Here is a 23,770-nt window from a genome sequence, read left to right on the forward strand (position 1 = left end):
AACAAGACACTAATTCACTATTCCCTGAAACTGCAGAGGACACCTCAAGCTCATAGTTTGAAGGAGAAAGCACCACTCCCAACCTTCCCATAGCTAGGAAATGAGGCCGGGGGCAGTGGCTCACACCTATAATCCCAGCACTTTGGGAAGCCAAAGCAGGTGGATTGCTTGAGCCCAGGAGTTCAAGACTAGCCTGGAAAACATTGGTGAAACCCCATCTCTACAAAAAATAATTAATAATTTTAAATTAGCTGGGTATGGTGGCACATGCCTGTAGTCCCAGCTCCTTGAGAGGCTGAGGCTGGAGGATCGCTTGGGCCTGGGAGGTCAAGGCTGTAGTGAACTATGATGGCACCACTATACTCCAGCCTGGGTAACAGAGTGAGACCCTGTCTTAAAAAAAAAAAATAAAGCCTTCCATAGCTAAGGAACAGTGACCTTGACTTTGTCCAACAGCTGTCTCCAAAATTATCTTCCCTCCTCCAACAACTCTCAATTATTTCACATCCACAAGCTGGTGACAGGTTTAAGAACACTGAATTCTCAACCCTAAAATCTCCTTCTTCTGAACCCCTGTATTGCTTATCTTTCTCTTATGGTTTTAAAATCTTGATTTGTTTACAGTTGTTTATGGCCAGATACACACCTTACCCAAACAGAATGTAAGCTACTTGAGGGTCTGATTTTTGCATCTTCTAATCACTAGAACTTAAAACAAGTAATGCTGATTACACATTAGTAGAATTGCTAGAAGCTAATTCTAATTCCCAAAAAGAGATGATCACAAGAAACAATTACTCTCACATGGAGTTCTTCCTCAGTTTTCTGATACTTATTTCAGATTTCTTCCATGTTATTGGTAAAAAAAATATAAAAATAAAAAAATAAAAGTGGAACAATGCCACAGGAAAGGTAAATCAGAGACTGCCAAGGATGAGCGCTCCATCCTCACAGCTTAAATAAGCATCTCCATTGAGGCTGTGGTGTGGCTTAGGAACATCATGAGCCTGTTCCAAGGGATGTGGCTGCAAGTTGAAGACAAACTGCCTGCATCCATGTATACCATCCTCCACAGCATCCCAGAGACAGTGTCACCACCCTTTTTGCACACAGATGTGAGCATTCACAGAATCATAGAGCATTTGTGTAAATAGGGCCTCCAGACATCTTCTGGCCTCATTTGCAAATGAGTTACATGTGTGCTGCTCCAAACCCTGGGTTAGCTAAGGGGGGAAACACTCCTCTGTGACTCCCAAGCCAGTGCCCTTTCAACTGCACTGATTACACAGGTATCTGGCTATGATACAGACATATATCCTGACAGACACATGGATCAAGTCTGAATAGGAAGATGTCAACTTAAATAACAAAAAGAGAGAGGCTCTCTAAAAGAAATTTATTTGGAAATAGAGTGCTGCAATGGAAATATCTGTGCCATAGTAAATTATGTGTGTATTCAAGGAGATAAAAGCAGACAAATATTTTTAAAGAACAAAATGAGAAGAATTACATAATTATTTTTAAATAATGATCCTTGGCTACAAAGATCAAAAGATCAATAGCGGCCAGGCGCAGTGGCTCACACCTGTAATCCCAGCACTTTGGGAGGCCAAGGTGGGTGGATCACAAGGTCAAGAGTTTGAGACCAGCCTGGCCAATATGGTGAAACCCCATCTCTACTAAAAATATAAAAATTAGCCAGGAGTGGTGGCGGGCATCTGTAGTCCCAGCTACTCAGGAGGCTGAGGCAGGAGAATTGCTCGAACCCGGGAGGCGGAGGTTGCAGTGAGCTGAGATCAGGCCACTGCACTCCAGCCTGGGCAAGAAAGTGAGATTCTGTCTCAAAAAAAATAAAGATCAATAGCATGGATGATGCCAGTCTGAGGTTAGACCGGCAGTTGCTGGAAAAATGACCCTACAGAGTATTTTTCGTGTAAGCTTATGATGGCCTTTGTGCAAGGCTGTGGTTTTTGTAGGGTCTTTTTTGCTGTCAGGCATACAAGCATGACAGCCCTGTCTTCATGACCTTCCTCGACTCTGTTTGTCAGGGTTTTCTTAACATTAGTGGCTTCATTTTGGTTCTGATAACTTTTGCAAACAGAAGCTTCAAAGGAAAATTTGTAGAGGGAAGAAGAGAAGCAGGAAGAGAGGGAAGGATGGTAGGGAGAAAGGAAAAGGAAACTGGAAATAAAATATAACTATGGGCACAAAAAACCTAAAAATACATTTACTTTTTAAAAAGAAACAAAACAAAAACAAAACTCTGCCATTTCTCATTCTTCTTCCATTCGTTTTCTATTGCTGCATAGCAAACTTCCACCAACAGTGGCTTAAAATAACTCTCACTTATTACCTCAGTCCTGTAGGTCAGAAGGCCAGGCAGAGCTCAGCCAGCTTCTCAGCTCAGGTCTCAAGAGGCTGTCATCAAGGTATCCATTGGGCTGTGCCCATACTTGGAGTTCAGGGTCCTTCCTGCAGCTCATTCAGATTCTTGGCAGAATTCAATTCTTTGTGGTTGTAGGACTCATACCCACTTTATTTCTTAAGGCCAGCAAGAGACTATCTGTACTGCTTTGACTCTCTCTGACTTCAGAAAGTGCCAAGTGCCACCTCTTTTAAGGACTCATCTGATTAGGGAAGGTTCACCTAGAATAATCTCATTTTTTATTAATCCAAAATCAATCGATTAGTAACCTAATCACAGAGTCACACCTCATATCTTCATTAGCTCCACCCACACTTAAGGAGAGGAGACTATACAAGGTGTGTACACCGGGGGGGTAGGATTTTGGAGGGCCACAGCACGATTCTGCTCACCATCATCCACCCTCTGGCCCAGTGATTTAGGTTTCTCCCAAATACAACAGATAGTCACTTCCTACCAAGGTTCCCAAGAGTCTCATTCTATTTATAGCAACAGTTCAAAGTCCAAAACCTAGGTCTGCTTTTCCATGGCTATTGCCCAAGTGTTGGTGTCCTCCCAAAATATATACAGTGAAAACCTAATCACCAATGAGATGGTATTAGGAGGTGAGCCCTCTGGTAAGTGATGAGGTCTTGAATCCTCGTGAATGGGATTAGTGCTCTTACAAAACAGTTCCCAGAGACCTCCCTTGCCATGCCAGGTAACAGCAAGAAGGTGTCATCTTGTCATCTTGCTGAACCAGAAAGTGGACCCTTACCAGACGCCCAATCTGCCAGCAATTCGATTTTGGACTTCCCCGCCTCCAGAAGGGTGAGAAAGAAATATCTGTTCTTTATAAACTTTCCAGTTTATGGTATTTTGTGATAGCAGCCAAATGGACTAAGACAGCCACTTACGGATTTTCTAAAAGTGAAAGTAACAATTCTAGGCCACCTGTCAGTTAAACAAAAGTAGATTTATTCTTTTAAACAAGAAAATACTTGTTAGGAATCCCATGCCTGCCCTCAAAGACTGCTCCTAGTTTGCAGACCAGCGGTGGTTTCCCTACTTCTGCACTCTCATTAGAGGCTTAGAATTTGTCAGAGCACTAGGAAGGGGACCTCAAAAGCTGAGCAACACACACATATCCAGTCTCTGGCCCTGTGATTCCACCACCTTCTTTGGTTTCATAATGTGGGGAACTAAAAGGATGTCATTTCAAATGATCTCTGGCCCCTTATTCATTGATTAATCTAAGCTTGTGACACAATAGTTCCTCCAATTCTTAGTATGCAAGAGGGTGGCAGGGAGGTGAGCCAGACAACTGGTTACACTTAAGGCAGCAGAGACAGCCTGGGATTATCTGCTGCTATTTGCGAGCAGTTGAGATTCACAGCAGGCATGGGGGAGAACAGGGAGTTAATGGGAAAAATACTTTCCTGTGGTTTATCTTCTGCAGACAATATCTCCTATCTGGACTTCATCAGTACTTCTTCCTTAAATATTATAGCATATGAAAGTTTGGAAGATCTACCTAATTTCTTTTCAAGCAATAACTTTCTGATTGTTTTTTTAATTTTCATGGCTGCTATTACATATGTATTTATCTTTTTTCTTTTTTTTTTTTTTTGATGGAGTCCTGCTCTGTTGCCCAGGCCGGAGTGCAGCGGCACAATCTCAGCTCACTGCAACCTCCACCTCCCAGGTTCAAGCGATTCTCCTGCCTCAGCCTCCTGAGCAGCTGGGATTACAGGCCCCTGCCGCCACACCCAGCTAATTTTTGTATTTTTAGCAGAGATGGGGTTTCACCATGTCGGCCAGGCTGATCTTAAATTCCCGACCTTAAGTGATCCAGCTGCCTCAGCCTCCCAACATGCTGGGACTACAGGCATGAGCCACCGTGCCTGACCTATATTTGGCATATATCTTCGAAAATAAGTATCAAGTATCACTCATATTCTGCATTTTCTTTTGTCTGCATGATCTATCAAAAACTGAGAGGTGTCTTATCTACCACAACTATTGTGCTACTACCAATTTTTACTTATATTTACAAAAATATTCACTGGCTTTTTATACTTCAAAACTCTGCTATTTGATTTGTAAAATGTCATTATTTTAAAAGCCTCATTGAGGGCTGAACCCCTTATTTTCAATAGCCCTCTTGACTATTTCATATTTTTACTTAGTATTTTAACTGGTGAACTTTTGGTCGTCATTTCCTTTTGAAGTTTTGAGTTACTTCATCTTAGCTGTTCCTCCTTTAGATGACATCTTGCTAGATGTCTGTTTTTAGGTTCATTCTGAGGAATTTTTTTTCAACAGGCGAGTTTACTCCCTTCTACTGTTAAATCTGTTTAGTGTTGTCATTCATTTCATCTTGTATATTTGTAATGACTGTCTTTTGTATTTTTTGTTTTTTTTTACATTATTCAATTTTTCTTTGCTTTTTCTTTAGGATTTTGATAGTTTTATAAGCTTTTGGATTCTCTGTGGGCTTGGCTTTCTAAATTTAAGTTTTATGTCTGAAGTTGTATTACTCAGTACCTCAACTTCTGACATAGGAGGAAAAGCAAAGAAATAACACAAAATTGAGGGAAGTGGTTTTCTTTGGGAGTATGCAGTAGGGTGCATAGAGTGGAACACATAGGTAAATGCAAATTATGGATATTTGTTCAATATCCTAAGTTTTATACTCATGCTTGGTTTTTTTTTTTTTGTTTTTTTTTTTTGACATGGAGTCTCACTCTGTAGCCTAGGCTGGAGTGCAGCGGTGCAATCTCAGCTCACTGCAACCTCCACCTCCCAGGTTCAATGAATTCTCCTGCCTCAGCCTCCCGAGTAGCTGGGACTATAGGTGCACACTGCCACACCCGGCTAATTTTTTGTATTTTAGTAGAGACAGGGTTTCACCGTGTTGCCCAGGCTGGTCATGAACTCCTGAGCTCAGGCAATACGCCTGCCTCGGCCTCCCAAAGTCCTGGGATTACAGGCGTGATATACTCATGCTTTAAACTTACATACATTTCATTTATATCCTCAGTATATGCCAAATATTATTTTAAAGAATGAAAATATAATTGTCAAATTCATAAGTATTGACTTCTTCCAAAGCTTTTAATGTTTTTGTCCCTATCAGCGCTCTCTTCTCTATCTCAGCATACCAGTTTTTCTTGTTATACTCTTGACTTCTTACCCTGTCTGTTTTGGGTAAACCACTATTTTGATAACGCAGCTTTTAGTCAAAGACTACCAAAAACAAAATGACATGCACGCAATGATTTCAACAATCCTAAACAAGCAAAACCTTATAAAACATGTAAACAAGGACTACAGAATAAGACACAAAATGAAAATATTTTATGTTAGTGTGGTGAGATTATGTATTACAATTTTTCCCTGGAATTGTTCTTTCCTACCTCATTGTTTAAATTAAAATGTCAACAAGAAACAATAACTATAGCTGTGTAGCCTACTTACCTGTGCCATGATGAAAATATCACGCTACAAAATTTTTTGTATTTGTATTTTACGTTATATTCAAAAGTGTTTTAGATTTTCAAAAGAAAGTTAGAGATGGTCTCTTTAGATGAATGGTTTTAGCAGATTATGAAAGCCTAAAATTGTTGGCAAACTTGAACCTAAAAAAAGTCATTTGATGCTAATTAGCTATTTAAACACGCAGAAGATAACTGAAGTGAGAGAAAGGAATGAAAAAGAAAGTCAGACTTATCTGAATAGTAACAACACACAGGAAAGCAGAATAATTTAGAGCTGGGGAATTAAAATCGTCCTCGTCTCCTCACAGAACAAAAGGAAAAAATTCTCTGAAGTCTTTGTTGCAATGGTGTGGAAAATTTATGTTTGAAAAAGCTGCATGTTTGAAAAATTGCATTTTTAAAATTAGTTCTGATTTTAGCAATTAACTTCAAACTAGCATAAAAGTGTTCCTACATGGAGCAGATTCAATTCGAGGCTAAAGGAAAAGCACCTGACATTTTAGTTAGCCTACACAGTCTGTCATGGATAAACCTGGAAGTGCCTTTAGGATTTCTGAGGTGTGAAAAACAGCTCTGGACCTCAGAGTCCAAGGTTGATTCAGAGCTGAAAGTGGACTTTGCCGATCAAACCTCTGTCAGCAACAGCAAATGTTACACAGACGTTGAGACCATTGGGAGAGCTGAGTGCTTGTGACTGACATTATTTTTATCTGAACCCCCTCTCCAAATACCAGTGGGTCCCTGGGGTTGCCAAAATAACTTAAATGTTCTTTATGGGAAAAGCTTAGGTCATTTTTGTCAATGTGTTCAACTTGCCAGATTCTTTGAAAGCACCGATTCTTGTCTTCAGTACCATAATGAAGAATCACTTCTAAGCATTTCTAAATAACGATCTTCATGTTACTACATCCAAAAAGTTGTTTAAAGCATGTACTTCAGAATAATCATATTTAAATTCTTCCTTTGACTTCATATCCCAGGGCACATGGAAATGACAGCTGCCGTGAGACATGGAATTGGAGGAGTTTCTGGGAGAACTGGAGGGTAGGGGTTTGTACTCTGGCAGTTTCTGGGTATCGCTTTCATCTCTCACCATCACCAAAGAGTGTGAGTAACCCATGGCAGTCTGCTCTGAGAAGACACCATGCAGCATCTTCATGTCTTGGGCCGCAGTGGGAGATGTGGGCTTGTGATTCCCCTCCGCCCAGTTCACCCAAGGTCAGGGACTGGCCCCAGATGATCTGCAGCCACCAAGACGCTCTTCCCATGAGCCAGGCTCCACATTCTCCAGCCACAGATGTTCAGCACTGCTTTCAGGTACATGATAGATTCATGGGAAGTGTTGGTGGCCTCCCAGAAAAACACACCACCCTCTTCACTGACAGCAAAGGACCAGGCATAACCAGCATAGATCTGGGGACCCCATCCCAGGAAAGCCAAACCGCTTGGGGGAGGTGGACCATCTCGTTTTTCTGTTCCACATGGTCCAGCCAGCAATAGCCACCACTGCGTCAGAAGAAGATGTGCTTCTGGGAGTCCAGGACCATCATGTGGTTAGCTCTACAGGCCACATCTGCACAGCCACGTGTGGTACTGGCAAAATCTGCTAATCTTTCTTCTTCTCCATGAAGACAGCCACTCGCCTGGGCATCAGCTCCCAGCTGGACTCTATCCACAGCAGTGGGGACATGAACTTCTCATCATGAGTTGTATACCAGGTGACCATATTCAGGACTCCCAAAGGAATAAAGGTTGGGTTTTTTTGTTTTTTTGTTTTGGTTTGTTTTGGTTTTAGTTTTGTTTCTTGCAGTCCATCATCCTACTGAATTCAGTCCCGTGGGCCATTTTGATGAATGGCTGGCCTCGTATACCTTCTGCACAGGGCTAGGAACTGCATCTGTCTGACGACCAAGCCTCACTTTCTGCACCTTGTTCTCTCCAAAGGCAAATGCAGTGCCCACTTCCAGCAACACTGGGGTGTGGCTCCACCCACAGGCTGCTGACACAGTAACCCCAGGACTGGGACCCTCTATAAGTTTGGGGGCTTCAGCTTTCTTGGTGTTACCATGTTTCAGCTGCCCCTTTTCATTTCAACTCCAACTCCACAGATTCCCTTCTGTGGTGATAAGTGGACTGTAGGAAGCACGTGTACCCAAAACCACTGCCTGCACCTGGACCTCCAGCAGGCATCCACTTCTGTGGGACACCCACAAATTCTGACTGGGGATCATGGTAAGCATCTTGTTATGTAAGTACTTTTTTAACCAATCAAGTCCCAGCCAGTTGCTCTCAAAATCAAGGCTGCCATTTGCACTTAGAACCTTCATATTTGCTGCACTCCTTGGTGTGTTTGGCTCCATGATGATGATAGCTGCACCTCCCATGTTGTTGGCCACTTGGTCTGCCATGCTGGGTGCTTGCCCCTGCAGGGAGCTCCTCAAGTTTCAAGCTTTCCTTCTCATGCAACTGTTTGATGCTGCTGCTGCTGCAGTACTTGGTTCTTGCATTGTTAATAATCACCTCCCTTGCCACCAAAGGGTTTATAATGCTTGCAATAATACACAGCTGTGATGTTACTGGCACAGAAACAGACACATGGACCAATGGAACAAAATAGAGAACTCAGAAATAAAGATGCACACCTACAGCCATCTAATTTTTGACAAAGTCAAAAAAAAAAAAGGAATGTGGAAAGTACTTCCTATTCAATAAATAGTGCTGGGATAGCAGGCTAGTCATATGCAGAAGAATGAAACTGGATCCTTACCTGTCACCATATACAAAAATTAACTCAAGATGAATTAAAGATTTAAATGTACAACCTCAAACTATAAGAATCCTAGAAGAAAACCTAGGAAATGCCATTCTGGAAAGAATTTATGACTAAGTCATCAAAAGCAATTGCAAAAAAAATAAAATTGACAAGTGAGACCTAACTAAACTAAAGAGCTTCTGCACAGCAAAAGAAACTATCAACAGAGTAAACATACAACCTGCAGAATGGGAGAAAATATTCACAAACTACACATCTGACAAAAGTCTAACATCCAAAATCTTTAAGGAACTTAATCAATTGAACAAGCAATAAACAATTCCATTAAAAACTGGACAAAAGACATGAACAGACACTTTTCAAAATAAGACATACAAGTGGCCAACAAACATATGAAAAAATGCTCCACATCACTAATCACCAGGGAAATGCAAATCAAAGCCACAATGAGATACTACCTTATGCCAGTCAGAATGGCTATTATTTAAAAGTCAAAAAACCACAGATGTTGGCGTGGCTGCAGAGAAAAATGAGTGCTTATACACTGTTGGTGGGAATGTAAATTAATTCAGCCTCTGTGAAAAGCAGTTTGGAGATTTCTCAAAGGATCCGACCCAGCAATCCCATTACTGGGTATATACCCAAAGGAAAAGAAATCATTCTCCCAAAAAATCACACACACACATACGTCCATCATGGCACCATTCGCAATAGCAAAGACATGGAATCAATCTAGATGCCCATCAATGACAGATTGGAAAAAGAAAATGTGCTACATATACACTCATATAGTTTGGATATTTGTCCCCACTCAAATCTTATGTTGAAATGTAATCCCCAATGTTGGGGGTAGGGCCTGGTTGGAGGTATTTGGGTCATGGTGGTGGATCCCTTATGGCTTGGTGTTGTCCTTGCAACAGCAAGTGAGTTCTCATGAGATATGGTTGTTTAAGTGTGGGGCATATCACCCTCTCTCTTTCTTGCTCCTGCATTCACCAAGTGAAGTGCCTGCTCCTGCTTCACCTTCTGCCATGAGTAAAAGTTCCCTTAGGCCTCCTCAGAAGCTTGGAAGATGCCAGTGTTATGCTTGTACAGTTTGCAGAACCATAAGCCAATTAACCTTCTTTCTTAATAAATTACCCAGTCTCAGGTATTTATAGCAATGCAAGAATGGTCTAACACCTATACCATAGAATCCTATGCAGCCATAAAAAGAATGAAATCATAACCTTTGCAGCAATATGGATGCAGCCTGGAGACCATTATCCTAAGCAAACAAGAACAGATGGAAGAATAGAAAACCACATACCTCATGTTCTCATTTATAAGTGGGAGTTTAATATTGGGTACTCATTGACATGAAGATGGTAACAATAGACACTGGGGTCTGCCAGAGCAGGGAGGAAAAGGGAGGGGGGCAAAAGTCGAAAAAACAACTATTGGGTACTATGCTCAGTACCTGAGTAACAGGATCTTTCATACCTCAAACCTCAGCATTATGAAACATACTCAAGTAACAAATCCACACATGTAACCACTGAATCTAAAATAAAATTTCAGGGCTCACGCCTGTAATCCCAGCACTTTGGGAGGCCGAGGCAGGTGGATCACCTGAGGTGAGGAATTCAAGACCAGCCTGGCCAACATGGTGAAACCCCGTCTCTACTAAAAGTACAAAAAAAAAAAAAAAATCAGCTAGGCATGATGGTGCGCACCTGTAGTTCCAGCTATTTGACAGGCTGAGGCAGGAGAATCACTTGAACCCGGGAGGCAGAGGTTGCAGTGAGCCAAGATCAGGCCATTGCACTCCAGCCTGGGTTACAAGAGTGAAACTCCATCTCAAAAAAGTTAAAAAATTAAAAAGTTGAAAAAAATATTGTAGGACAAAATAAAATAATACACAGCTCTGGTCTACAGATGAATTTCTCATCAGGTGCAGTCATAGTAGTCTAAAAACCCTAATTTGGGGCAATCTGTTATTGGAGAAAGTGAAAGTAGTTTATATTAATAAAAGAAGCTATGAGCTACCTCTCACATGTTCTGAAGACCATGGAATTGTATGAAACTCCTTTAAAAGCAACATGAGTATAACCAGATACAGTTCGATGAGGCAGTAAGACCACTGCCACCAATTATTTAAAGAAAGCCTGTCTGGTGACAGTCATGCCAAGCCCCTGAGTCCACTTTAATGGTGGAAATGGACACATAGGCTTAGGGAGTTCAAGTACTTTATGAGAAACATTCTCTTATCATACATAGAATGCAAAATGATGCATTTTTTTTCTTTTAAAAAAGCAAAAGATGACTGAAGCTACATTGTTGTTGGACTTTCTGAAGTCCTATTTTATAAATGATTCAATTTGTCCTGTATGCTTTGAAAGTGCTTTTTTCTCTTAATGTTTAACTAAAATACTTACTCATAGTTTACTTACCAACCCTACAAAAGAGGTAGTTAACTTGGGCTGCTTGCACTTCCTGCCTGCCTGGCTGCTGAACTTCCTGGGCTCAGAGCAGGCCATGCCATTGCCCAAGCTTGGCTATAGGGGGCTCCCCTGACTTCCTGCCAAGCCGGCCTGGAGTCCTTGATGCACAGAGATGCCTACAACAATGAGGTGGCCCCAGACTCATGCCATGTGCTCCTGCTGGCCATGGCACAATGATGGCCTCCACAGGACCCCTGCCACTAGTCCTCAATCTACTTCTTTGTGGTGGGAGCTGACGAAGCTGAAATGGCTTCTCCTTCTGAGCCAAGTGCATTGCCCATTTAAACTTTTTAATTGTTGAATAGTATTCTTACATAGATACACTTTTTTTCCTTTTACTAGTTGATGAGTATTTGGGTGTTTCCACTTTGGGTTACTACAGATAGTGCTGCTATGAGCTTTCACATGAGTCTTTGTGTGGACATAGGTTTCCATTTATTCTGGGTACCTATCTGGGAGTGAAGCTGCTGAGTCATATGGTAATTCTACATATGGCACTCTGAGAAACTACCAAATTGCTTAACAAAGTGGCTGCATTCATTTGCATTTCTGTAGGCAATGTCTGGGGGGGTCCCTATTCTCCCCCTCCTTGTCATCACTTGTTATTGTCTATTGTTTGATTACAGCCACTCTAGTGAGTATGAAGTTGTATTGCATTGTGGTGCCAGTATGGATGTCTGTAATGACTAATGATATTGTACGTATTGGAATAGTACCCTTTCCTCAAAGAAATGCTATTGAAATCCACTTTACATTTTAAATAGTTTATCTTTTGTTAATAAGTACAATGAATGTTTTTGTCTGAATAGTTCATGAGCAGATTTATCATTTGCAAATATGTTATTGCTTTCGGTGACTTCTCCTTTCATTTTGAAAGATAAATATGCAAACGGATAACAACCAGTCTACATATAAAAAGAGAACTCTGAACACAACCTACAACAATCAGTCCCAACAGTCTAGACTTGATTAGTAACTGACAGCTGACCTAATTTTTGCCTTTGCTTCCAACTTAGGACCAAACCGAGAAGGCCAAACATGCACTCTTACCAGGAAAATAGAATATTCAGCTTCTGCTAAGCCCTCCTGCAGCTTCCCCATGTCAAGAGCCTCCAATCAGGACACATCTGGAGCCTTGCCTGTTTCTCCACTCTGGAGTTTTCCCACTCCTCTTCTTGCCTTTGAGTCTCCAACAAACACAAGTGATGGTGGCTAATTCCCTTGCTAGGGCAAAGCTGGGATACACAGCTTTTCTTGTTTTCATTCTTGTGGTCTCCAATTATTTCCACTGCTATTATGGAGGTCCCACTGAGGTATCTGCTGCATTGTCCTTGCCTTGGACCCTATAGTTTGACCAGCACCCACTGAGGCATCTTGTTTCTTCTGTTTATGGCTGCCACAGCAGCACTGATGTGATAACATGAGCACTCGTTCTGAACTCTGTCTTTGCACCGAGTTCCTTAGGTATTTATTCTGCATTTGGTAGAATAAATACCTAGTTTTTACTATTGGTTCACACTTTTTTGACATTCTTGGTGGAATCTGGTCTTCCCATTCATTCATTTTGCTGTCTCTATGTTACTGTTTTGTCTTGTGTCATCCAAAAGTGTTGTCATAAGGAAAAGAATGAGAAGGTGGAACGTAGTCATCGGCCCTAGAAGGCTATTGTTCAAGCCAGCCTCACACACCAGCGAATTTGTGGTTCTCATTGGTCAGACATCCATTTGGACATACTTTGCTATGGGTCACCAATGAAATTGGATGAAGTTCTCCTTTATACTTCCTTCTTAGTTCTGTGCATTTCGGTTGTGGTCCAGAGAGTAATTTTATTTATTTATTTATTTATTTATTTATTTATTGGCTTTCCACCTGCTAGCAGAACAGATTTTTGTGTCTTCATCTAGAAGTGACTAACTGTCAGGATGAGGACCCAAGACACGAGGTGCATAAGCATTACTCTCCTACTGCCTGCCAGAAGCTTTCATGGGGCTAAGTCTGAGTCCTCTCTGCTTCCCAGAAAAACTCCTGCTCCTTGTGTGTACTTTCATTACAATGCTCATTCTTGTGTCGACCTTTCTAAATAGCATTACTTCATCAAGAACCGGGCCTTCCATGACCATTCTGGGGAACATTTGCTTTGAACAATATCGCTCATTTAAGAGGTTCCTTAAGAAAGAAAAGGAATAAGATTTCTCAGGCCCAATGAGCAGTACATTTTGGTTAGTAAGCAGAAGCTTTCAAATGCTATTCTGAATCAAGAATCGTTTCACTAAAACTTCTCTGGCCAAACCTAAGACACAATTTGACACACTTAAGCAACTACAAACTATTAGGTTGGTGCGAAAGTGGTTTTGCAAAAACCACAATTGCTTTTGCACCAACCCAATGGATTCATTTTCTTAGTAAACCCTCTCCCACTTTCTTGCCCTCCAGTTGACCCTTATATCCAGGTGTCCCTCTTCCCCTTTCTCATCCTCATCTCTCTCATTCTGCACCTTCATCCTATCCTCCTTCTACTTCTCATTCAGACCCCAGACCCTCCCCAACAACTCTCCTAAAACTCCAAACGACCAGTTGCCTCTGAAGTTTCTTCTGTTCCATAAACAAGTTTTGCCAGCAACTGTAGAATTTAAACCTGGGACCCAGCTGAATCAAGAACTACAATTAAAGATTTTTCTAAACCCAGAGAAGTTTAGCAAACTCCAGAAGAGACCAGCAAATATTCACAGAAGATTATAGAATCCTCTGAGTGCAAGAGGCTCAGGGTAACCTGATGCTGTAGACCAGAGGTTTGTGTCCCCTCCAATTCATATGTTGGAATCAAAACCCTTAAGCGATGTATCTGGAGGTGGAGCCCTGGGAGATGATTAAGTCATGAAGACAGAGACCACATGAGTGGATTGGTGTCCCTATAAAAGGGACTCCAAGATGGCTCCCTCATAGCTTCTGTAATGTGAGGACACAGTAAAAAAAAATAATCACTGTTTCTGGCTGGGCGTGGTGGCTCGTGCCTGTAATCCCAGCACTTTGAGAGGCAGAGGTGGGCGGATCACGAGGTCAGGAGATCGAGACCATCCTTGCTAACACGGTGAGACCTTATCTCTACAAAAAATACAAAAAATTAGCCGGCTGTGGTGGCACACACCTGTATTCCCAGCTACTCAGGAGGCTGAGGCAGGAGAATTGCTTGAACCTGGGAGACGGAGGTTGCAGTGAGCTAAGATCGTGCCACTGTACTCCCGCCTGGGCTACAGAGCAAGATTCCATCTCAAAAAAATCAAAAAACAAAAAGGCTGTTTCTGAACCAGGAAGCCAGCCCTCACCAGACCACTTGACCTCGGACTTCGCTATCTCTAGAACTGTGTGAAACATATCTGTCGCATATAAGCTATCTGGTCTATAGTATTCTGTTCTGGCAACCCAGATGAGCGAAAACCCCTGACACATCAACTGGCACTTGTAATTTTTGGAACCTCTGATGCTAAAACCTTGAGGGCAAAAGGTGACTGATCTGACTTGGTAATGAATCTACGTGATCCCTGTTTCCACAATAAGCCTGAGAGTCAAAAAAAAAAAAAAAAAAAAAAAAGCCACAAGCATGTCGAAGTGTCCTTCATTCAAGCCTAGGCAGCCTCTGTGCAGGTCGGTTGGCCTGGATGGGGTCTGCAGCATCACGTGCACATTGCTTTTGTGCAGCTGGAGCCTCCGGAGCCCATCGAGGTGGAGGCAGACAGTGAGGAGGCCTGCAGCCTGGAGGAGTTTCCAGGGGTGGTGTTCGGGGCCTCCAATTCCATTGAACTCTGTGCGGTCATCTCTGTGTTTAGAAAGGCCCGTGGAAAGTGACTGATGTTGGCGACTCATTCTCCTTTTCCAGCTCTGCTTAATGTCTAGAGACACAGGCAATTCCAGTGCTGGCTCTGGTACAGCTGCTGCCTGCTGCGGAGCCAGAGTCGCTTGCCGCCCTGGGCCTCCCACACATGGATCCAGCACCACGGCCAGCTCCAGAGCCACCGTCCTCCTGCCCCGGCCCTGGGACTGCGAAGAAACAGCCCGGAGAGGCGTTGCCTGATATCGTGGTGTCTGTTGCCCCCACTCGCCTCAGCCCTGGAGCTGGAAGAGGCTCCCCCGGAGAGGCGGTGGCCAGTGGGGCTCCGGCCAGCAGGCCTCGCGCTGCTCTCGGTCCTGGGCGCAGGGAGAGCCGCGGAGGCGGAGAGCAAGGCTGGCGGGCCGGCTCCTGGGCCTCGCTGAAGAGCTTCCCGCGGGCCAGGATCGGCCCCAGCACGACCTAAACAACGCCTGCTTCTCGCAAGCCGCCACTCGGCCTATGGGCGCGAACTCCACCCGCTCGCCCCCTCCACGTCCCCGCCTGGCCTGCTGCTGATGGGGGCGGACGGGGCGGGATTCCAGCAACTCCTCCTCCTGCTCCAGGACGCGGTCTCTTCCTCCAGCGACTGGGACCTGCCCTCAGCTGAGCGTCTGAGCTGGAGGCCTCTGATGTGCTGCCCAGGACAGGCTCTTCCTGGTTGGCAGGCAGATGGGAATGTATTTTCTAAAGGGCACAGGCCCAGGCAGGACCTAGCAGCTGCGCCTTGGGGTCACCATTGCCCCCATACTGCCCAAGAACTTATTTATATTGTTATTACTTCAGATTTCTATAACTTTTAAATAAAGAATTTGGCTTTTTAATTAAAACTCTCATGTCTTCTTTAACACCCTAGTGTCAGATGGAATTGTTGAAGCTATCATGAAAATCTCCCACAGTTTCCTCTTTTTGTTGTGGATGTTTCCATGAATGAATTGTGATCTGATCAACTGTTACTGTAATCCTTTCAGATTCAGGACAGATTCGTCTCCTAGCACCTAGGGCCCCCTGTTCTGTCTGTATCGAGGACAAAGACTAGCTAGAAGGAATCTCAAACCTCCTTTACAAATGCAAAAACATTTGCTGTCTATGTGCTTTGCCAAACGTAGAGAGACAGGGGCCATTGAGACATGATGAAAACAGCTTCTTCTGAGACAGGGGAAAAGAAAATTAAGAAATATGAACAACCACAGTAGGTCCAGCAACTTTTCCACAGAGCCAGGCACTCAGAAGCCACCTGTCCTGTCTTAGGCCATTTCGTTCCTACAAGAACCTCACTGAGATTCATCTTACTACTCCACTTTTCAGAGGTGCAAGTTGAGGCTCAGAAAGCTGCAGTGGCATCCCTAGACACAGCTAGTAGGTAGTAGGGTGTGCCTTGAAAGAAACAGACACTCACCTGCTGAACAGCTGCTCCAGGTGTAGCAGGACAAGCCGCAGACAAAACCCCTCAGACACTGAGTTAAAGAAGTAAGGGCTTTATTCGGCCAGGAGCTTCGGCAAGACTCACATCTCCAACAACCGAGCTCCCTGAGTGAGCAATTCCTGTCCCTTTTAAGGGCTCACAACTCTAAGGGGGTCCGCGTGAGAGGGTCGTGATCCATTGACCAAGCAGGGGGTACGTGACTGGGGGCTGCATGCACCAGCAATTAGAATGGAACAGGACAGGGATTTTCACAGTGCTTTTCTATACAATGTCTGTAATCTGTAGATAACATAACCGATTAGGTCAGGGGTCAATCTTTAACTACCAGGCCCAGGGTGTGGCGCCGGGCTGTCTGCCTGTGGATTTCATTTCTGCCTTTTAGTTTTTAGTTCTTCTTTCTTTGGAGGCAGAAATTGGGTATAAGACAATATGAGGGGTGGTCTCCTCCCTTACAGGAACTGTAGGATGGTGGTGAAGTCCCACTAGGAGCTCAGGAAGCTCCTGAAGGAGGGGACGCTTTGACCCTGGAAGGCTGGAACCAGCGATTCCACCAGCCTCTCCCTTGTGCCTGGCTGGGGGGTCCCTCTGCATAGTACAGATCTCCCCTAGGTTCAGAGTATGCTCATTTTCATACTAGAGAGGACCAAGGACACAGTCAGTGATGGCATCATGAGCCACCAGGGAATTGGGATATGGAGATCAGACTAGGAAGCCTCAACCCTTCAGGGACTTGTGCATGTGGAGGACATGGATGTTCATGGTGAAAAAGGTTTTAGACTTTCAATGTGAAATTTGATGGGGTGGGGGGACAGATATTCATTAAATCATTAATAGCTTCAAGGCATCATCACAGTATTTTGGCAACTGTGGAGCAACAGCACCCACCTGTATTAATAGCCTGTATGAAGACCACTATCCAAGTGAGTCCTCAAAAAAAAATACACTCATTATATAGATGAGAAGACACAGACTTTTGGATGTCAAATGGCTGCTCAACAGCACATGAGTCAGAACAGAGAATCATCCACAAGGGAGGCTGCATGAAATTCCCTCTAAACTACCTGAGGCTCGGCCTGCTCCTGCCATGGAGGAGAAGGGCCTGGGGAAGCCTGCTTTCCTCTCCTTTTCAGAGACAGTGCACAGGGCAAGACACTCTAGAAGAACTCTTTGGACTTAAAGCAATATAATTTGTTTTTCTTCCTTTAACATTAAAGGGAGTCTTGAGAAACAACTAAAACAATCCCACACCTGGCAAAAGGGAAAATGTCAGGAGACTCCAGGGAGAAAGCTCATCAGAGAACCTAGGAGATCTGAGCATTTGGCTCAGGGTAAAGAAGCCCCAAGCAGATATTAAACAACCGAAAGACAACAAACACATCCATTGGGAAACTTGGGAATGAAAGGAACAACGTGACTGTATTTCCCACACAGACACCAGGTTGGCAAAATATTAAAAGAAATGTTAACCTCCAGGGGAGGCTGAATGCAGGGAACCAGCTACCTTCAGGGACTGCTGGTGACTATGTACCTGCTACAGCCCTTTTGGAAAGTTATCGGGCTGTAGCTATACAAATTTGACATATGTGTACTCCAGAGGGAGTTAGTATATGTTATGGGATGAATTGTGTTTCTTCTCACAAATTCATATGTTCAGGCTCTAACACTCAGTGCCTCAGAATCTAACTGTATTTGGACATATGCTCCTTAAAGAGGTAATTAACATGGCCAAGTGCGGTCACTACTCGCTCACATCTGTAATCTCAGCACTTTGAAAGGCCAAGGCAGGCGGATCACCTGAGGTCAGGAGTTCAAGACCAGCCTGGCCAACATGGTAAAATCCCGTCTCTACTAAAAATACAAAAAATCAGCCAGGTGTGATGGCACATGCCTGTAATCCCAGCTACTTAGGAGGTTGAGGCAGGAAAAATCGCTTGAACCTGGGAGACAGAAGTTGCAGTGAGCCGAGATCACGCCACTGCACTCCAGCCTGGGCAATAGAGCGAGACTCGATCTCAAAAAAAAAAAAAAAAGAGGTAATTAAAGTGGGTTCATTGGGGTGGGCCCTAATCCACTATGACTGGAGTTCTTATAAGGAGAGGCAGCAAGGACACAGGGAGGCACAAGAGAAGACCTTGTGAGCGCAGAAATAGAAGACAGCTGTTTACAAGCCAGGGAGAGAGGCTTCAGATAAACCATCCCAGCCAGGAGCTTGATGTCAAATTTCTAGCCTCCAGAATTGTGAGAAACTAAACTTCTGTTGTTAAAGCCCTTCAGTCTGTGATACTGTGTTATGGGGGCTCTAGCAAACTGTTGCAGCCTCTTCAGACACACAAAGAATGTTCCCTGCAGCCCAATGGGGCTCTGTGTTCTGTGAGACAACACATTGCAGACAAACGAATAGAGCGGCTTCACCTACTTTTTGTGTACAAGTCCCCCTTTTGTAAAAAAAAAAAAAAAAACTCCCTAGTAAGACTGACGGTTTGTTTTTGTTTTTTGAGACAGAGTCTCACTCTGCCGCCCAAGCTGGAGTGCACTAGTATGATCTTGGATCACTGCAACCTCTGCCTCCTGGGTTCAAGTGATTCTCCTGCCTCAGCCTCCCGAGTAGCTGAGACTACAGGTGCACACCACCACACCCAGCTAATTTTTGTATTTTTTGTAGAGGCAGGGTTTCACCACATTAGCCAGGCTAGTCTTGAACTCCTGACCTCAAATAATCTGCCGGCCTCGGCCTCCCAAAGTGCTGGGATTACAGGCATGAGCCACCCTCCCCAGCCAAGACTGATGGCTTTTGCTTTTTTTGAGACAGAGTCTGCCTCTGTCTCCCAGGCTGGAGTGCAGTTGCACAATCTCAGCTCACTGCAAACTTCGTCTCCTGATTCAAGAGATTCTCCTGCCTCAGCCTCCTGAGTAGCTGGGATTATAGGCACCCGTCACTACGCCCAGCTAATTTTTGCATTTTTAGTAGAGACGGGGTTTCACCATGTTGGCCAGGCTACTCTCGAACTCCTGACCTCAGGCAATCTGCCCGCTGGGATTACAGGCGTGAGCCACCACACCCAGCCTAGACTGATGGTTTTTAAGGTTTGGAGAAGGTCTACTGAGGCCATGGAGCTTTGTGCTACACAAGAGAATTGTGGTAGATAGATAGAACAATAAAAACAGTGACTATGCAAAAGATACCCATGGCCTAGTGTAAAGCGCCATATGGTCAGGCTTTTGTGAGGACTCTCTTCTGAGTTGCAGACTTCAGACTTCAGGTATTATCCTCACCGGGCATAGAGGGAGGAGAGAGCTCTCTGGGGTTCCTTTTATAAAACCAGTAATGCAAATCATGATGGCTCTATCCTCAGGCTAATTCCCTCTCACCACCTAATACCATTACTTTGAGGATCAGAACGTCAACATTTTTTTAGATTCAGGGATACGCATGCAGGTTTGTTACATGGGTATATCGCATGATGCTGAGGTTTGGGCTTCTAATAATCCTGTTGCCCAAATAGTGAAGATAGTACCTAACAGATCGTTTTTCAACCCTTGCTCCCCTCCTTTCCTCTCTCTTTTCAGGATCTCCAGTGTCTATTGTTCCCATCTTTGTGTCCACGTATACTCAATGTTTAGCTCCTACTTATAAATAAAAACATGCAGTATTTAGTTTTTTGTTTCTGTGTTAATTCACTTAGGATAGTGGCCTCCAGCTGCATCCATGTTGCCGCAAAAGACATGATTTTATTTTTTTATGGCTGCATAGTATTCCTTGGTGTATATATATGATTTTCTTTAGCCAGTCCACCATTGATGGGCACCTAGGTTGATTCCATGCCTTTGCTATTGTGAATAGTGCTGTGATAAACATACGAATACATGTGTCTTTCCGGTAGAGCTATTTATTTTCCTCTGAGTATATACCCAGTATTGGGATTGCTAGGTTGAGTGGTAATTCTATTTGTAGGTCTTTAAGAAATCTCCAAACTGCTTTCCACAGAGGCTAAACTAATTTACACTCCCTTCAGTAGTGTATAAGCATTCCCTTTTCTCCACAACCTCATGAACATCTGTTATTTTTTGACTTAAAAAAAAAGTTTATTTTAGGTTCGGGGGTACCTGTTAAGGTTAAATAGGTAAACTGTGTCATGGGGGTTTGTTGTACAGATTATTTCATTACCCTGGTATTAAGCCAGTACCCAACAGTTATCTTTTCTGCTCCTCTCCCATCTCCCACCCTCCACCCTCCAAGTAGACCCGTTTCTATTATTCCCTTCGTGTTCATGAGTTCTCGTCATTTCTCATCATTTAGCTCCCACTTTTACAAGTGAGAACATGTGGTGTTTGGTTTTCTGCTCCTGTGTTAGTTTGCTAAGGATAATAGCTTCCAGCTCCATCCATGTTCCCTCAAAATATATGATCTTGTTCCTTTTATGGCTGCATAGTATTCCATGGTGTATATATACCACATTTTCTTTATCCAATCTGTCACTGATGGGCATTTAGGTTGATTCCGCGTCTTTGCTGTTGTTAATAGTGCTGCAGTGAACATTTGCATGCCTGTGTCTTTGTGGTAGAATGTGGGTAGAATTTCTATTCATCTGGGTATATACCCAGTAGTAGGATTGCTGAGTCGAATGGTATAATAATTCTTTTAGCTTCTTGAGGAAACTCCATACTGTTTTCCACAATGGTTGAACTAGTTTACACTCCCATCAACAGTGTACAAGTGTTCCCTTTTCTCTGCAACCTCGCCATCATTTGTTATTTTTTGACTTTTTAATAATAGCTGTTTTGACTGATGTGAAGGTGTATTTCATTGTGGTTTTGATTTGCTTTTCTCTGATGATCAGTGATAGTGACCATTTTCTCATATGTTTGCTGGTGGCTTGTATGTCTTCTTTTGAGAAGTGTCTGCTTATGTCCTTCACCCACTTTTTAATGAAGTTATTATTCTTGTTGATTTAAGTTCTTAATAGATTCTGAATATTAGTGATTTGTCAGATGTAGAGTTTGTGAACATTTTCTCCCATTCTGTAGGTTGTCTGTTTACTCTGTTGATAGTTTCTTTTGCTGTGCAAAATCTCCTTGGCTTAATTATATCTCAATTGTCAATTTTTGTCTTTTTGCATTTGCTTTTGAGGACTTAGTCATAAATTCTTTGCCTAGGCCAGTGTCTAGAAGAGTATTTCCTAGGTTTTCTTTCAGAATTGTTATAGTTTGAGGTCTTACATTTAAGTCTTTTATCCATCTTGAGTTTAATTTTGTATATGAGAGGCAGGGGTCCAATTTCATTATTCTGCATATGGTTAGCCAGTTTTCCCAGCACTATTTAATAGGGTATCCTTTGCCCATTATTTATGTTTGTGGACTCTGAGGAAGATTAATTGCTTGTAGATGTGCGGCTTTGTTTCAGCAATTATTCAAAAATTGGCTAAATTTATGTTAAAACATCTTTTTCTCCCATACAGAAAATTCACTGTTGAAGAATTATGATACTATTTCTCAGTGAGATGGATGGAAGGGAAAATGTAATCTTATTTTTTTTTAATTATACTTTATGAGGTAAGGAATTTATAAAATGAAACAATAAATATTATATTTTTTGTCAATTTTGTGATATAAATCAGTTGTGTTTACAGATTCAAAGCCAAGCTTGAAAAAAACTAACGAGTTAAGGGGCTGATAACCTTATAAACTGTAAAATGTGTTAACAGCAATAAATTGTGCTCCCTCAGTTCAAAGGGCATTTGATTATACTCTGCACTGTCAGGGCCACTCACATCGGAGCTCATCTTGGAATGATAAACAAGGCAGATCTGCAATGTACACCAGAAAGTGACAAGACACACCTGTCACTACAAGTTTTGAGACAAAACAGTAGGCACTTGCAGACAGCTGTGTCATCCATGAGTGAGTCTGCTTGAAGGCTTGGCAACAGGCAAGAAGAAACACCTCCAGTCAGTTCAGACTACTGAGACTAGAGGCCCATGTGCTAAAGGACCTTACATGTCATGGCCAGAGTTTGAACTTTGCTAAAGGTCACGAGGAACCAATGAACAACTGTGTGAAAAGGTGAATATCATTTGCATAATTGTTTCAGATCAGTTATGGGATGTAGAGAATGTATTGGAGAAAGTCAAACATATTAGGAAAGCATGGTAAGAAGCAATATTATAATTCTAACAAGAAATGAGGAACTAAGTAGCAATGAGAATAGGGAGAAAAGGATACATTTGAGAAATAGGACAGAGGTAAATCTAGAGGACCTCCTGTTTGGTTTGAATATGGAGAACAGAAGAAAGAGTTTGGGGATTAGGGGAATACTGATGATGGTGATGGGGTTCAGGATCACACTACCCTAAAATACGGCACCTTGGTATTTGAGAAAATAGCAGAAGCAGGAACATCACTTTCACTTCCCCCTCGCCTTCTCCCCTGAAGCTGGTCATAAAACCTAGGAAGGTCATTCTCTGACATTTTCCCACCCTTCTCCCCTGAAGCAGGTCACAAGACCCACATTCAAGAGGTGCCCTCTCTAAACCCAGAGGAAAGGAACATCTTTATCTCTGAAGGCACAGGGACACAGAAAAGAATCGGAACAAACAGGTCTTGCTAAGTTCCCCCCAGTTTGTTACCATTAGATCATGCTTTTTGATCCAAACACTCTTCACAGCTATCCACTTCTTCATCAAACCTAGCATTAAAAAGCCACTGGTTGGCAGGGCGTGGTGGCTCACACCTATAATCCCAGCACTTTGGGAGGCCAAGGCAGGCAGATGATTTAAGGCCAGGAGATTGCGACCAGCCTGGCCAACATGGAGAAACCCCGCCTCTACTAAAAATACAAAGATTAGCAAGGTGTGGTGCTGCATGCCTGTAATCCCAGCTACTCAGTGGCTGAGGCATAAGAATCGCTTGAACCTGGGAGGCAGAGGTTACAGTGAGCCAGGATCACACCACTGCACTCCAGACTGGGTGACAGAGTGAGACCCTGTCTCAAAAAAAAAAAAAAAAAAAGCCACTGGTTTACCTGTGTCTTTGAGTCTTCATTTCTTTATGAAGTTTCTCATGTCACATAAAATATACATTAAGTGAATTTGCATGCTTTTCTCTTGTTAATCTGCCTTTTGTTATAGAGGCCTCAGCCATAAACCTGTCAAACCTGTCAAATCTGTCAAATGGTGAGGAAAAGATTTCCCCAATCCCTACAGTGGTGCAATTCATCACATAAAAGAGATCGTCAATAAGATTATCATCAATGGATGAATGGATAAAGAAAATGTGGTATATATACACACTGGAATACTATGCAGCCTTTAAAAAGAAGAAAAACC

The sequence above is a fragment of the Symphalangus syndactylus genome, chromosome 19, assembly GCF_028878055.3.
Source record: "Symphalangus syndactylus isolate Jambi chromosome 19, NHGRI_mSymSyn1-v2.1_pri, whole genome shotgun sequence".
Lineage (NCBI taxonomy): Eukaryota > Metazoa > Chordata > Mammalia > Primates > Hylobatidae > Symphalangus > Symphalangus syndactylus.